Source organism: Crinia signifera, chromosome 4 (assembly GCF_055691185.1).
Source record: "Crinia signifera chromosome 4, ASM5569118v1, whole genome shotgun sequence".
Lineage (NCBI taxonomy): Eukaryota > Metazoa > Chordata > Amphibia > Anura > Myobatrachidae > Crinia > Crinia signifera.
In genome coordinates this window covers 12143262-12158042 of record NC_139220.1, presented here as the reverse complement: position 1 = coordinate 12158042, position 14781 = coordinate 12143262, and the positions used below count along the sequence as shown (strand labels likewise).

The window sequence follows — 14781 nt, the reverse complement described above, 5'->3', positions numbered from 1 at the left end:
CGCATGAAATGTGAACACTCCGAACAGGGGGTGGAGAGGGGCGTGAAGGGCTATTTGGGCTCATTACCATATGCATATGCCCCGCGTTTCATGGGCGTTCCCATGCAAACGCTGGGCGTACGTATGGTAATGCGGCCGTGACGCACGTGTAGGGGCGGACATATGACATCGCCGGATGTCAGCTGCCCGCCCAGATCCCTGCTTTTGCACGGAAAAATGTCCGCGTGGTCTGAGGTTGCGGGTGCTGGTGGAGCACTCGGTCCTGCATTCGATGGTCTGCGACCATCGAATGATGGGGGAGGTTCCCTTAGATGGAGGAGGCGTATTCCGTGAAAAATACACGTGCGGTCCGTTCGGCCAGCTTCTTACCGCATACGGACGGAGTTGGCGATCCGTATGGAAGGCGGGGTTTCGCACGCACGGTCCTGGCCGCATAATCAGATCCAGCCGCACCGATCAGAATAAGGGCCTATGAGTAGTCGTCCCTTGTCATCAGACAAATGATCTCCTGTCAATAATCTATTCTTTAGCCATTCCTGTGTGTTTTTGTCCTGAAAGTGATGAATGAATGTAGTATAACTGCACTCACCTTTCACCTGATGCACTGTGGCCTGTCTTCAGTCTCTTCTGTATGGGAGCTGCGATGCCGCCACATAGTCAGTAGTGGATTGTATTCATCAAAAGAGAATTGCATCATAGTAAAAACTGGGCCAGGTTGGCTCACAAAATGCAAAAGCTCTCTCTAATGGACAAAACCATGCTGCACTGCAGGAGGGCAGATGTAACAGGTGCAGAGAGAGAGAGTTACATTTGGGTTGAGTGTGTGTTCAAACTGAAAACTAAATTGCAGTGTAAGAATAAAGCAGCCAGTATTTACTCTCCACAGAAACAAAATAACTCCCTCAAATCTAACTATCTGCTCGTGTTACATCTGCCCACCTGCAGTGCACCATGGTTTTGTCCATTAAAGAAGGAGTTTGCTTTTGCGAACCAATCTGAATCTCCCCAACTATACAATGGGATATATAAACCAGCAAAAATAAAATAATAAAGGTGGAAAAACATGGATGAGCTGGACCAAGACATCATAGGACCCGATTGTTGATATTAGGAAAGAAACTCATACTACTCCATCGCCTACTGCTTACATACATTCCCCACATGTAACTCCACAGCTCTCCCTACACATTATACCAGCAGCTCTCCCTACACATTATACCAGCAGCTCTCCCTGCATATTATACCAGTAGCACTCCCTGCACATTATACTAGCAGCACTCCCTGCATATTATACCAGCAGCTCTCCCTACACATTATACCAGCAGCATTCCCTGCACATTATACTAGCAGCACTCCCTGCATATTATACCAGCAGCTCTCCCTACACATTATACCAGCAGCGCTCCCTATACATTATACCAGCAGCTCTCCCTGCACATTATACCAGCAGCACTCCCTATACATTATACCAGCAGCACTCCCTATACATTATACCAGCAGCACTCCCTACACATTATACCAGCAGCTCTCCCTACACATTATACCAGCAGCTGTCCCTACACATTATATCAGCAGCTGTCCCTACACATTATACCAGCAGCGCTCCCTACACATTATACCAGCAGCTCTCCCTACACATTATACCAGCAGCTCTCCCTGCACATTATACCAGCAGCGCTCCCTACACATTATACCAGCAGCTCTCCCTACACATTATACCAGCAGCTCTCCCTGCACATTATACCAGCAGCTCTCCCTATACATTATACCAGCAGCTCTCCCTATACATTATACCAGCAGCGCTCCCTATACATTATACCAGCAGATCTCCCTACACATTATACCAGCAGATCTCCCTACACATTATACCAGCAGCTCTCCCTACACATTATACCAGCAGCTCTCCCTACACATTATACCAGCAGCTCTCCCTACACATTATACCAGCAGCACTCCCTGCATATTATACCAGCAGCTCTCCCTACACATTATACCAGCAGCCCTCCCTGCACATTATACCAGCAGATCTCCCTACACATTATACCAGCAGATCTCCCTACACATTATACCAGCAGCTCTCCCTGCACATTATACCAGCAGATCTCCCTACACATTATACCAGCAGCCCTCCCTACACATTATACCAGCAGCTCTCCCTACACATTATACCAGCAGCTCTCCCTACACATTATACCAGCAGCGCTCCTTGGACATTACACCAGCAGCTCTCCCTACACATTATACCATCAGCACTCCCTGTACATTATACCAGCAGCGCTCCTTACACATTATACCAGCAGCTCTCAATGCACATTATACAAGTAGCTCTCCCCACACATTATATCAGCAGCTCTCCTTACACATTATATCAGCAGCTCTCCTTACACATTTTACTAGCAGCTTTCACTACACATTACACAAGCAGCTCCCTACACATTATACCAGTAGCTCTCCCTGCACCGTATACCAGTAGCTCTCCCTGCACATTATACCAGCGGCACTCCCTGCACATTATACGAGTAGCTCTACCCCCACATTATACCAGCAGCTTTCCCTACACATTATACCAGCAGCTCTCCCTGCACATTATACCAGCAGCACTCCCAGCAAATTATACCATTGGAACTCCCTGCACATTATACCAGCAGCACTCCCAGCACATTATACCATTGGAACTCCCTGCACATTATACCAGCGGTACTCCCTGCACATTATATGAGTAGCTCTCCCTGCACATTATACCAGCAGCGCTCCTTACCAGTAGCTCTCCCTACACATTATACCAGCAGCACTTCCTGTACATTATACCAGCAGAACTCCCTACACATTATACCAGCAGCTCTCCCTACACATTATACCAGTAGCTCTCCCTACACGTTATACTAGCAGCACTACCTGAACATTATACCAGCAGCGCTCCTTACACATTATACCAGCAGCTCCCTGCACATTATACGAGTAGCTCTCACTGCACATTATATCAGCAGCGCTCCTTACACATTACACCAACAGCTCCCTGCACATTATACGAGTAGCTCGCCTCTAATTTTATAGATAAAAAAATCTGTGGCTGTTTTTTTTCTCTTTTTTTCCCATTAATTAATATTTTGGGTTATCTCAGTGATTATAGCATCTGGCTGCAGTTATATAACCCTATTACTTTCTTCGATAAGTTTTCATATATTTTCTTAACTAATAGCGACACCTAGTGGTCATTTTTTTAATGGTTTCACTATTTTAGCTTAATTTAAACCAGCCTGAACATCGAGAATCCAAGTGAATTTGGGCCCTGACTCAAGGGACCAGCAACTTAGCAAGGCTTTGATTCCAAAATGAGACACCCCCCCCCCCCACACACACACACGTACTACACATACTGATTTGGGCAGCGGCGTAACTATAGCACCGCAGCCCCCGCCACCGCGGTGCTATAGTTACACCTCCCCCCAATCCCCCGCAGACTTACCTATTTCGCTGCTCCCGGTGGCTCCGTTCTTCTGCCGAGGACCACCACAAAATGGCCGCCCCCATATAGCACACAGTTCTCTGAAACTGTCTGCTGTATGGGGGCGGCCATTTTGTGGTGGTCCTCAGCAGAAGAATGGAGCCGCCGGGACCAGCGCGAAAGGTAAGGCTGCGGGGGATTGGGGGGGTTTGCATGGGCGGCGGGGGGGGGGGGGGGGGGGGGGTGCGCCCAAAACGTAGCTACGCCGCTGGATTTGGGCAACATTTTACACAGGTCGCTGGAAAACTCTGCCAAAATCTCTCACTTTATGATTCTCACACCCTATTACATTTGGCCCCAACTCTCCAAATAAAGGGGGAACATTAACTTTTGGTGCACACTGGTGCTGTAACTGCCCATAGTGCAGCCCAGAGCTCCTAAAAGGTCCCGCTACAGCTGGCTTACCTACCCTCCCTCAATGGCCAGGAGCCTCCCGAAAATCAGGTCCGCCTCACGGCCCCCCAAGGAAGGAGGGCAAGTCTCCCGCTTTCTATTCATAGCCCCAAATTGCGGGTCCATGGTGAGGGGGCGGGGCTTAAATAACACGATCACAGGTGCAGTGAGTTAAAACAGTATGTAAAAAATATAACAATTAACCCTAAAGTTCTTTTGTGGGCGTAACTAGGGCAGTATGGACGGTGTAATGGTTAGCATTACTTCCTAACAGTGCTGAGGTCATGGGTTCGATTCCCACCATGGCCCTAACTGTGCAGAGTTTGTATATTCTCCCCGTACTTGCGTGGGTTTACTCCGGGTACTCCAGTTTCCTCCCACTCTCCAAACATATACTGGTAGGCTAATTAGCTCCCAACAAATTAACCCTAGAATGTCTGTGTGTGCGTGTACATGTGGTAGGGAATATAGATTGTAAGCTCCACTGGGGCAGGGACTGATGTGAATGTTTAAATATTCTCTGTGCAGCGCTGCGGAATATGTGTGCGCTATATAAATAACTGTAAATAACTAAATGTTTAAAATAATTGGAGGCTCACTTATAAGAAGAAATTAATTTAACATATTTGTATTTTTACCATTTTTTTTTGTTTTGCTACTGTATACAGTACGTTTGGAATATCAAAGTGATAAGAGGGTGGATCTCTCTAGAAATTCAACCTATTTAAACCAAAACACCCTAGCTCCAGGGTAGTCTTGAAAAAGTCTTGCTAGGAGGTGAAACGCGTCACCGCCCTCTTAATAGCTGCCAAATATATACTTTTTACCTTCACACTGCACCGCTCACACAGGAGCGCACTGTTCCCAAAGCCGACATCAGAAAAACCGGAGACGTTAATATATCAGACAAAACATATACAGTATGGGAGAAAGCAGCAGCTGCAGGTAATTGCCATTTTCTATTACTAGCTTATGTGCCCAGTTTTAAATGGGCAAAGATTTGCTGTGTGGAACATTTTAACCCTTTTTCACCAGGGTCCCTGCTTAGTGGGTGGCTGCAAATAACTGTCACAGTTTCCAGAAAACCCAGCAGGTCACATTCCAAGAGTTCACCAACTGTTATTATTCCAGAGCACAATGGTGAGGCATTGTACATGGCAGATGGGCGTTTTGCCACATAGCTCCGAAACAAAGTTACCAATTACAACGCCAATATAATTCTTGCCCCTACTCATCAGAACCTTCCTTATGCTATCAATAAGCAGATCTTTTCTTTTATCTCATTGTTATACTGTATATATTGAATATTTCTATATTAAGGTTTTCCTTTGAGCAGTTATACAGTGCTATATATTTGGACTTTATCCCGGACATATATGGAGTCGTTACAGTATATAGTTCACCGTTATATACATGTTGGGGGAGGGGAGGTGTAGGATATTGCTCTTTGACCTGTCACATTGAGCCCCGCCCCCCAAAGAAGCTATATACCTGGGTCATTGCACTTATATATGTAATCCTGTCTTCTAGCTGCAGACTCTGGAGTTATCTCAGTAAGTTGTGGGACCGCATTCTGTGCATATAGATAGGGAAGATAATGTATCATTATCCTGTATGCAGAATGCTGATTATTTCTGGGCTCCTCTAGGTATCTGGAAGCCGGTGGCTGGAGCCTGTGATTAGGGAGAGTCACTGTGCACCCCTGGAAGTAGTCACAGGCATCACCTGGAACTTTAGGACCACCTTCAGCAGCTGGCAGCGACCATGGCACTGACTCCGGATACCCGCGTCCTACTGAATGACGGTAACACAATACCTGTGGTTGGATTGGGCACTTTCGCCCCTGAGGTAGGTTCTTCCTTCTGCTGTAACCTTCTATGGCCGGGGCCAGGGCAGATTGGGAATGAAAAATGTCAATATATAAGCTTTTAGAAGTGGCTTCATGTAGGTAGGACCAAAAACAGTGGGTGGGGCTAACACACAAGGAGGCGGGATCAGCACACTGTTAGAAGACCAGGCTAAAGCAATACACAATAGTGTGTGGCGTTACAGAAACGCAATGGGGAGCACATAACAGTAGGCCAACCTAACGCAAGAGAAATATTGTGCAATACCCCAGATATATAATTACTGTGAATGTCACATTGTATGCTGTGCAGGAGAGAGAGACAGCAGCACATGATCACACAGGATCTTTCTATCTGTGATTTAGGGTTAGTCTGTCCATCTGGTGTCCATACTGATTTGGTTTATGCTATAATAGAACGGAAAACAGTGATTCCAATAAATATAGGTATTGCCTACAAGTTGCAGTGTTCACAATAAAATAACTTCTAATACACTGAAAACATAGTAATATGCTTAGGGATGAATTCACACAAGGTCAAATTGCATTTGGAATTTATTGCATAGCCATCACATTAATCATGTATACTGTCTGTGCTGTGTGAGAAGGAAATAAATATCACAGCGATTATATAGCTGCAAACAAGAAACTCCGTATAGCAGGCAGCAATGTTAGTATCAGTACCTGCAAAATTTCCAAATATATTGTTACTAATGTTATATAGAAATATCTCGCCAACTGGCGCTCGCCTCTAACTACCACTGGTCATGCGACCTCCCCCGGTCACATTGTCAGACATCATACCTCTTGTGTCTTTTACTATTGTGATATTCCCAGAATCCCAAGGCTCGGGTGGAAGAGGCCATGAAAGTCGGCCTGGAAGTCGGGTATCGTCTTATTGACTCTGCGTTAAATTACGCCAATGAGGCTGAGGTGGGCCGCGCCTTAAAAGCCAAGATCGCAGATGGGACGGTGACAAGAGAGGACGTGTTCTACACTACAAAGGTGGCTGTAACCTAGGGGCTTATAATGGGCATCACAACTGCCGCCATCACTTATCACTTTAGAAATAATTATTCAGACAGCGCCAGCTCGTTGTCAGTGCGGCTAAGCGCACACATGGCGCGCAGTGCTCCGGGTGTGACTTAATACACCGCAGCGCTATGTATGCTGTTTCCTATGGTGACGCATGTATACATGTACAGACAGACACACTAGCCGTGCCATATTTGCTGTGACGGCGCCTGCCAGAGTCCGCGCATGTGAGGTCAGACGGACCACGCTGCACAGTGGCCACTTCTGGGGAGGGTTCTAAGGGATCCCTCTTCCCAGTCAGATATGTGATACGGTCATTTGTTCTACAGCATGATGGTCGACAGTCATTAGGTTAACACCATTAGGTCGACATGGGAAAAGGTCGACATGGTTCTAGGTTGAAAGGTCATTAGTTCGACAGGTCATTAGTTCGACAGTGTCTAGGTCGACAGTCAAAAGGTCGACATGGGGTTTTTCAGTAATTTTTGAGCCGACATGTGCCGACAGGCGGTAATTCATGCCCTACCATCCACTAGGGCGTGGTGGGAGAATAAAATATTGTGCCAAGCGCAGCGAGGCACCGTGCCCGACGCATGGCGAGCACAGCGAGCGATGCGAGGGGATGCGGTGCACTTTAAACTGTGTCCATGTTGACTGTGTTGACATTAAGGTAAAAAAAAAACTGTGAAAAACCCCCATGTCGACCTTTTGAATGTTGAACTAGACATTGTCGAACTAATGATCTGTCGAACTAACGACCTGTCGAACTAATGACCTTTCAACCTAGACCCATGTCGACCTAATGGTGTCAAGCTAATGACTGTCGACCATCATGCTGTAGACCAAATTATCCCAACCTGTCAGATATGCAGTGCGGCCATCATTGCATTTCCTATAGCATCTTATGGGAATGGAGGGATCGCAGTAGGTCCCTTCTTCATACATACGGGGAGAGAGAGATGTATATACAGTATTGTATTTAGAAACAAAGGCACTCCACGGGGGATTTTAAAATAAAACTTATCTTATGGAAAGTAGATTTTGGCCCAGAGCAGGTTCGGGAACCCAGTTCATGATGATGTCATATTTACTTAGAGGTTCAGGACCTGAGTTCCTGCAGGTTCCTGCTGAGAAATAGCGCTGCGTGTATCCCTAATCTGATCTCTGCTCCTCCTGCCGCAGCTGTGGAACAACTACCACACCCCCGAGAAGGTCCGCGTGGCTCTTGAAAAGTCTTTGAAGTTTGCGGAACTGGACTATGTGGATCTTTTCCTTGTTCACACTCCAGTTGAATTTAAGGTAATCATGAAAACGTGGCCATGTTCTTGCAGTACAGGCAGTGGCGACATCGTTTTCTCGGCTGCCCTGAGGCGGTTTCATAGAGTTTAAATTTTTTGTTGTTATCTTTTCTTTAACTTTTTAGCCCGGAGATGATCACTTCCCAACGGATGACAACGGAAAACTGATTTATCACAATACAGACATAAGAGACACATGGAAGGTACGGGATTAGGGGGGATGTGGTCATTTGGTCTACAGCATTATGGTTGACAGTCATTAGGTCGACACCATTAGGTCGACATGGGAAAAGGTTTACATGGGTCTAGGACAGTGAAAAACCGGATGTCAACCTTTTGACTGTCGACCTAGACAATGTCGAACTAACGGCCTGTCGAACTAATGACCTGTCAAACTAATGACCTTTCGACCTAGAACCATATCGACCTTTTCCCATGTCGACCTAATGACTGTCGACCATAATGCTGTAGACCAAATTGTCCCAACCCGATTAGGGACCCAAAATCTCCTCTAGAAGAGACATGGAATTTTTTTAACCCTGTTGGTCGACAGTTACCATGTTGACATCACCAGGTTGACACCACAATATCAGCATCAGAACATCAACATGATTCAAACTGATGATAGACACCTTGTCGACATTCTGAAACGGTTGACATCTGAAATGTCACCGTATAAAGTGTTGACGAGTTCAGAATGCTGGCGGGGAGGGTTAGAGGTAGGGTGTTAGCAATAGGGGTGAGATATGTACTAAGCCTTGGAGAGGTATAAAGTGGAGAGATAAAGTACCAGCTCCTAATTGCCACGTTACAGGCTTTGTTTGCAAAATGACAGTAAAATAGTTGGATGGTTGATACTTTATCTCCTTCCACTTTATCTCTCCCTGAGGCTCAGGATAGATATCTGTAGATATCTGGTGTTACAGCATCTCTTAATTACAATGGGAGTTCTACTGAAGATGGGGTGTTGCCCATAGCAACCAATCAGATTCTATCAATTATCTTCTAGAACATGGGTCTTCAAACTGTGGCCCTCCAGATGTTGTGAAACTACATGTCCCAGCATGCATTGCCACATTTTTTTCCTATAAGAGCATGCAAAAACTGTCAGGGCATGATGGGACATGTAGTTCTACAACATCTGGAGGGCCACAGTTTGAAGACCCATGTTCTAGAAGGTGCTAACTAAAAAAGAAGTAGAATCTGATTGGTTGCTATGGGCAACACCTCATCTTCAAACAACTCCCATTTAAGTAAATTAACCCCTTAGAGTAGAAAAGCGCAGGAGTACCCTCCCATAGCAACCAATCAGCTTCAAATCATCATTTTGTAAGTGGAGGTTGAGGCTAAATAGTTGCTATGGGTGATTTCGCCATTCGTTAGAATATTTGATACATTTCCCCCTTAATGTCTTATTGCGCAGGCTATGGAGGACTGTAAAGATGCCGGACTGACGAAATCCATCGGGGTCTCCAACTTTAACCACAAACAAATTGAACTTATTCTTACCATGCCGGGACTGAGATACAAGCCAGTCTGCAACCAGGTAACACTTAACCCCCCCCCCCCCCCCATGTGTCCATATTAAAGGATAATTCCACCCAAAGATCACAGTTCAGTACTAGGTGGAATATTCCATGGAAATCCCGGTTCCCAAACAACGTGGCAATCATTTAAACGGCAAAACCAACCTAGTATTTTAGATGACTGCCGATACAAACATCAGCCAAAGCTGCGGGAACTCAGAGCTTATGTTCCTGTTGGTGACGCCAATTTGATCTCATAATGCAATATGGTCCTGGGCAATAAGATCCAGGATAGATTGCATTGAATATGTGATAAATGGTCCCCTTAGTACTCTGATGCCCTCACCCCATAGTGTTATAGTGTTCTGTGTTCTTCAGGTGGAATGTCACCTCTACCTCAACCAGCCCAGCTGTTGGCCTTCTGCAAGTCACAGGACATCGCGCTGGTGGCGTACGGTTGTGCTGGGTTCCACTCGATTTGAGAAATGGTAAGAGGCAACCCTGAGACTTTCATTTGAATGATGTACAACCACCTAACTAAGAAACTACAAGGCCTCCACCCAACAGGAGCATTGGAGCTGTACCGTCCTGACTCCTATGCTCCTGGTACAGCCTTGGCCAAGAACCATGTAAGCAGAATGGCCAATCATGAGCTATTTCGGCCTCTGACGATATTTGTGGGTTATTTGTATGAAATTGCTGGTTCAGCTTAATCACGGCTTCTGATTGATAGGGGAGGGAAACCTTAGATAAATCTTTTATGTAGGTGGCAGAGTGGCACCAATTGCATTTATAGAATAGTGTCAGTACAGTGGGCACATTGTGTGAGACTTATTTGTTGCAAATATCCTGTCGCTATTTCATTTCACTGTTTAGTTTTATAGTAAAAGTGAACTACAAAAGTATACGAAAGACACATCGCTTTATCTCTCTTCCTTGAGGTATGACCCAAATTTACCGCTGCTGCTGGAAGATCCCGTGCTTACCGCCATTGCCAAAAAACATGGCCACTCCCCAGCGCAAGTGGCGATGAGACACATGCTTCAGAGTGGGATCGTTACCCTGGCAAAGAGCTTCACACCGGAGAGGGTCCAACAGAACTTTCAGGTATGTGCGAGGGACATGGTATCACCGTTATAAAGCAGTAACAGTGGCATAGCTAGCAGTGTCGGAGGGGAGGGGCTACCGAGATGCCGCCCCCTCCCCCTGCTGGTTCCTGCAGGTCCCCGCCACCTCCATCTTCTTGTCCAGATCACCGTCGTGGGACCGGCACATGCACATTGGCCTCTTCTGTACTGCGTATGCGCTGGCCCCAGCCTCTATGGGGCTGCTTCGGTAGCTGACCCATAGAATTGTATTGACAGTCTTGGGTCTGGTGCATATGCAGTATCATTCGCGGTAATGGGCTTTCGCAGAACCTGTTTTTAGGGGCTGCCCCGCAGCTGCACATAGAGAGGCATCCCGGATGGAGGGAACACCTCCCAATGGGACTGCCTTGAGTGACTGGCAGGTCGAACTTCCAATAGGAAGTCACTGTCAGTCACAGGGAAGCCAGTGCATCAGGTCAAATCCATGTGATTTGGCAATCCATATTGAATCTGCTAAAATGGCCCTGAAAAGATGGCTGCCCGCTTTGTTGGAGACAGAAACTTTTTTTGGGCAGAGGGGAACAAAATTTCTAGTCATGCCACTGAGCAGTAACACCAGATAACAGCACTTATAACATAATTTCGGATATATCTATATTTTTTCTTAGTTTTTTCAACCTATTTAACTGGGGTTGGGTATGAAATCCCACAGGGACCATCTCTATGGTCACAATACTGGTAACGGAATCCCATCGACTTCTGGTAAGAATCGTAACCCAATTCCTAACCCAACCCCCCCTTGTAGCCTAACTCTAACCCTACCCCTATTGCCTAACCAGAATTCTCACTGTCAGGATTCCAGATCTGGTATTGTGATCACTGGGATGATGAGCCCCAATATCCTAATTAGTTATTTGTAGACACCCCCTTAGTTGATGTGCAAGCTTGACTCTTCAGTGACTGTCCCTAAGTCCATGGGGAATGCTGCTAAGTGGGTGAGGCCTACATACATCAGAGATGTGTCGGGGCAATGGGACAATCTCTGACAGTGGAATCATGGGGTCGGGAATATTAAACGTGTTTAATAATCCCGATCTCTCCAATCCTGATCGGATCACCAATTGTCACTGGCTAATTATCTCATTGCCCAGGTCTTCGAATTTGAGTTAAGCGAGGATGAAATGAAAGCTCTCGATGGACGCAACCGAAACCTGCGCTACCTGACTATGGATGTGTAAGTGCCGCAACGTTATCTATTCCAAGTACTGACCCTTTGAGTGCCAACATCTCTGTGAGAGATGGGCAAAATTCCCTTTAGAAATCCCAGCGTCGCTCACATTTGTTATATAAATTCAGATAAAAAATGTTTTGTAAAAAAAAAAAAAAAAAAGATTATATTTCCTTACATAAGGTAACATTACAGGTCATTAGGATGGATAACAATGTTTTCTTGCCAATTTTCACAAATTTGACAAATTCCCTTGGCACTCAAAGAGTTAAAAAATATCATCACTGTGTCTGTCATACCATCTGGTGTTCTTAAGGTGAAAGTGTCCTTTAACCCCTTTGCCGCTGGTAGGGGGAACACCATGCAGGATTTTTCAGTACCAGACCACGCTGGTGGGTTTGGGGCTAATTATTGATTTGTAAGGGCAGAACCCCAACATTTTTTTAAATTTAAACCTCTCTCTACATTTACCCCAGAGAAGTCTGCGCAGATCATTGTAATCTGCCAAATTCAGCTGTCGCGCTCAGGTCTATTGTTTGGGGCGGGTCTGTAGGTATTCACTAAACTCCTGTTTTTGTTTCTGCAGGTGGAAGGATCATCCCAAATTCCCATTCCATGAAGAATATTAAATGACTGCATTTTTTTTTTAGCACATTTTTTTTTTTTTACATAATTTTGGATGATTGTTCCTGTGTACATTTATATAGCATTTTACTATATTTTTAAAATTTTTATCCATTATGTTACATCTTTACCTTGTGTTCAAGATTAAAAAAATGCACATAATGCACCATTTTATCAGTTATAAACTCTAACAATGTTAGTAAATACAAAACAAACAAACAAAAGGGTAAAGGGGGATCCCATTAACCCAAAAGCTTTTTTGCTAAAAAAAAAAAAAAAGCGCTTTTTGGGTACCTGAAGTATCCAACGAACAATCTCGGATAACCAGGGGCGTCAACAGGTCAGCCGGGCCCCGGTAAAATGGAGGGGGTGTGGCCACCGGGCGGTGTCTCCAGGAGGGGTGTGTCCATGCCTCCATGGGAACCCCCCCCCCCCCAAAAAAAAACGAGAAGGAGAGAGAAATGAGAGGCTGTAGCTGCAGCGTGTGCTGAGCTGGGGAGAGAGGTCGTGCTGCTTTGGCAGCCTGTCATCTCTCTCCCCACTACCCGGCTCTAATCTAACTCTCTCTGCACATGTTACATCTGCCCCACCTGCAGTGCAGCATGGGTTTGTCCATCTACAATAATTGCAGCCTATAATACAGATGGTGTAAGTAACACAACAATACACAGCCGCACAGACAGAAAGCGAAAAACCTACAGCACACAGTAAGCGTAATGCAGGTGTAGGAATTTTGGGTAATAGTTTCCCCGAGTAATGTATTCCACGGTCACCCTCATAAGGTACCAGGTGAGGCAGCCATGTTGGGCGCCTTATGAAGGTTACACTATGGGAAGCTGGCCACACTAGGGCACAATGCCTATATGGGAGAAATGACACGTGTGTAGTATGATATACACTGTATGGGAAGATCCACATGAAGCACATCCTGCCCACAGAGGAACCATCTGAAGTAACCATCTGGGGTATATAGATATATATGGGGTATTTCATGTATATTAAAAACTGCATACCATCTATTTCTATGATTTCCCCTATTGCTGAAAGGTAGATGAAGATGATAGTGTACTCACAGTAGGTTAAGGTGTCTTCAAACATATACAGGTTTCTTTAATTACAGACATGTCCCCAATCTTCATGCGCTGGGTTCAACCGATGGAGATCAATAGTATTTCTCCCGATATGGGAAAGTAAAACAAAATAATACCTTTTATATTAATTAATAGTGAATGTGATCTGAGATAGACTAGTGTATAATATGTTAAACGGCATACTTCACTCACCAGTGGCGTAACTCCTGGAGGCAATGGAGGCTTTTGCCGCCGGGCGTTAGCCACCAGGGGGGCACAGAGCAGGCACTAGCAAAAAACCCGGGCCCCCACCCCCGCTTTGAAAGGGTCTCCTTCTGCCAGTGCTGCCACTCGCCGCGGATCGGATCTCTATTACGGATCCAATCTGCACCGCTGCCCTCCCTTCTGCTGTGAGGCGTGAGTCAGGATGGTCTGCACAGTCAGGACACTGCTGAGCGACGGCTCAGCGTCCAATGATATTTAAAACTATAACCTGCAGCACCCTGATTGGCTGGTGCGCAGGCTACCTGGAGGAAGGAAGCCGCGGCCTTACTAGGGAGTGTGGACCGCACCACGTACCAGTTGCAACACACGTACCCGTCCCACACTCACACACTGATGCCTCTGCAGGTTAGGAACGGAGGACCACAGGGTGGGAAGTGGGGCTGGACCAATGCCTCAGCCCGCCCATCCTTCTATGCTGCTGCCGAAGCAAGCAGCATTGCCGGGCACCAGTTTTAACAATTATTATGGTACACCAGCGGTGCGCTGATGCACTGGCTGTCTCCTGCTCCCTGCACCTCCCTGCACCTGACTGACCCCCGCTGACTGCACTTCACTGTCCTTGGTTCCCTGCACCTCACTGACCTCGGATCCGGATCACTGCACCTCACTTTCCCTGGCTCCAGCTTCAGCTTTCTGCACCCCACTTCCTTGAAGAACCTTCTATACAAAGGTAAATAGGGAGCAGAGAGGCAAACATTATAGAAGGGCTGGCTGAATTATATATGACATGCTGAAATGTACATACACTGTATGTTAACTTATGCTGTGCATTAAACATATTAGGGGAGGGGCAGGGTGTTGATGGGCAGAAAATAGGGGGAGGGGGGTGATGGATATAAAAAATAGAAAGGGCTTGAGTAATAATGAGCATAAAATATATAAG

General features: G+C 46.0%; 1 pseudogene across 1 annotated transcript in view; it reads left to right on the top strand.

The window, feature by feature from the left end:
* Window positions 1–12647, top strand: part of LOC146073716 (aldo-keto reductase family 1 member C2-like) — a 42778-nt pseudogene extending 30131 nt beyond the window's left edge. Inside the window, exons 2-10 of the transcript XR_014473299.1 lie at window positions 5547–5746; window positions 6582–6749; window positions 7962–8078; window positions 8203–8280; window positions 9501–9623; window positions 9982–10091; window positions 10545–10710; window positions 11843–11925; window positions 12506–12647. The product of XR_014473299.1 is annotated as an aldo-keto reductase family 1 member C2-like (transcript). The remainder of the gene's footprint in view (window positions 1–5546; window positions 5747–6581; window positions 6750–7961; window positions 8079–8202; window positions 8281–9500; window positions 9624–9981; window positions 10092–10544; window positions 10711–11842; window positions 11926–12505) is intronic.
* Window positions 12648–14781: the final 2134 nt, after the last annotated feature.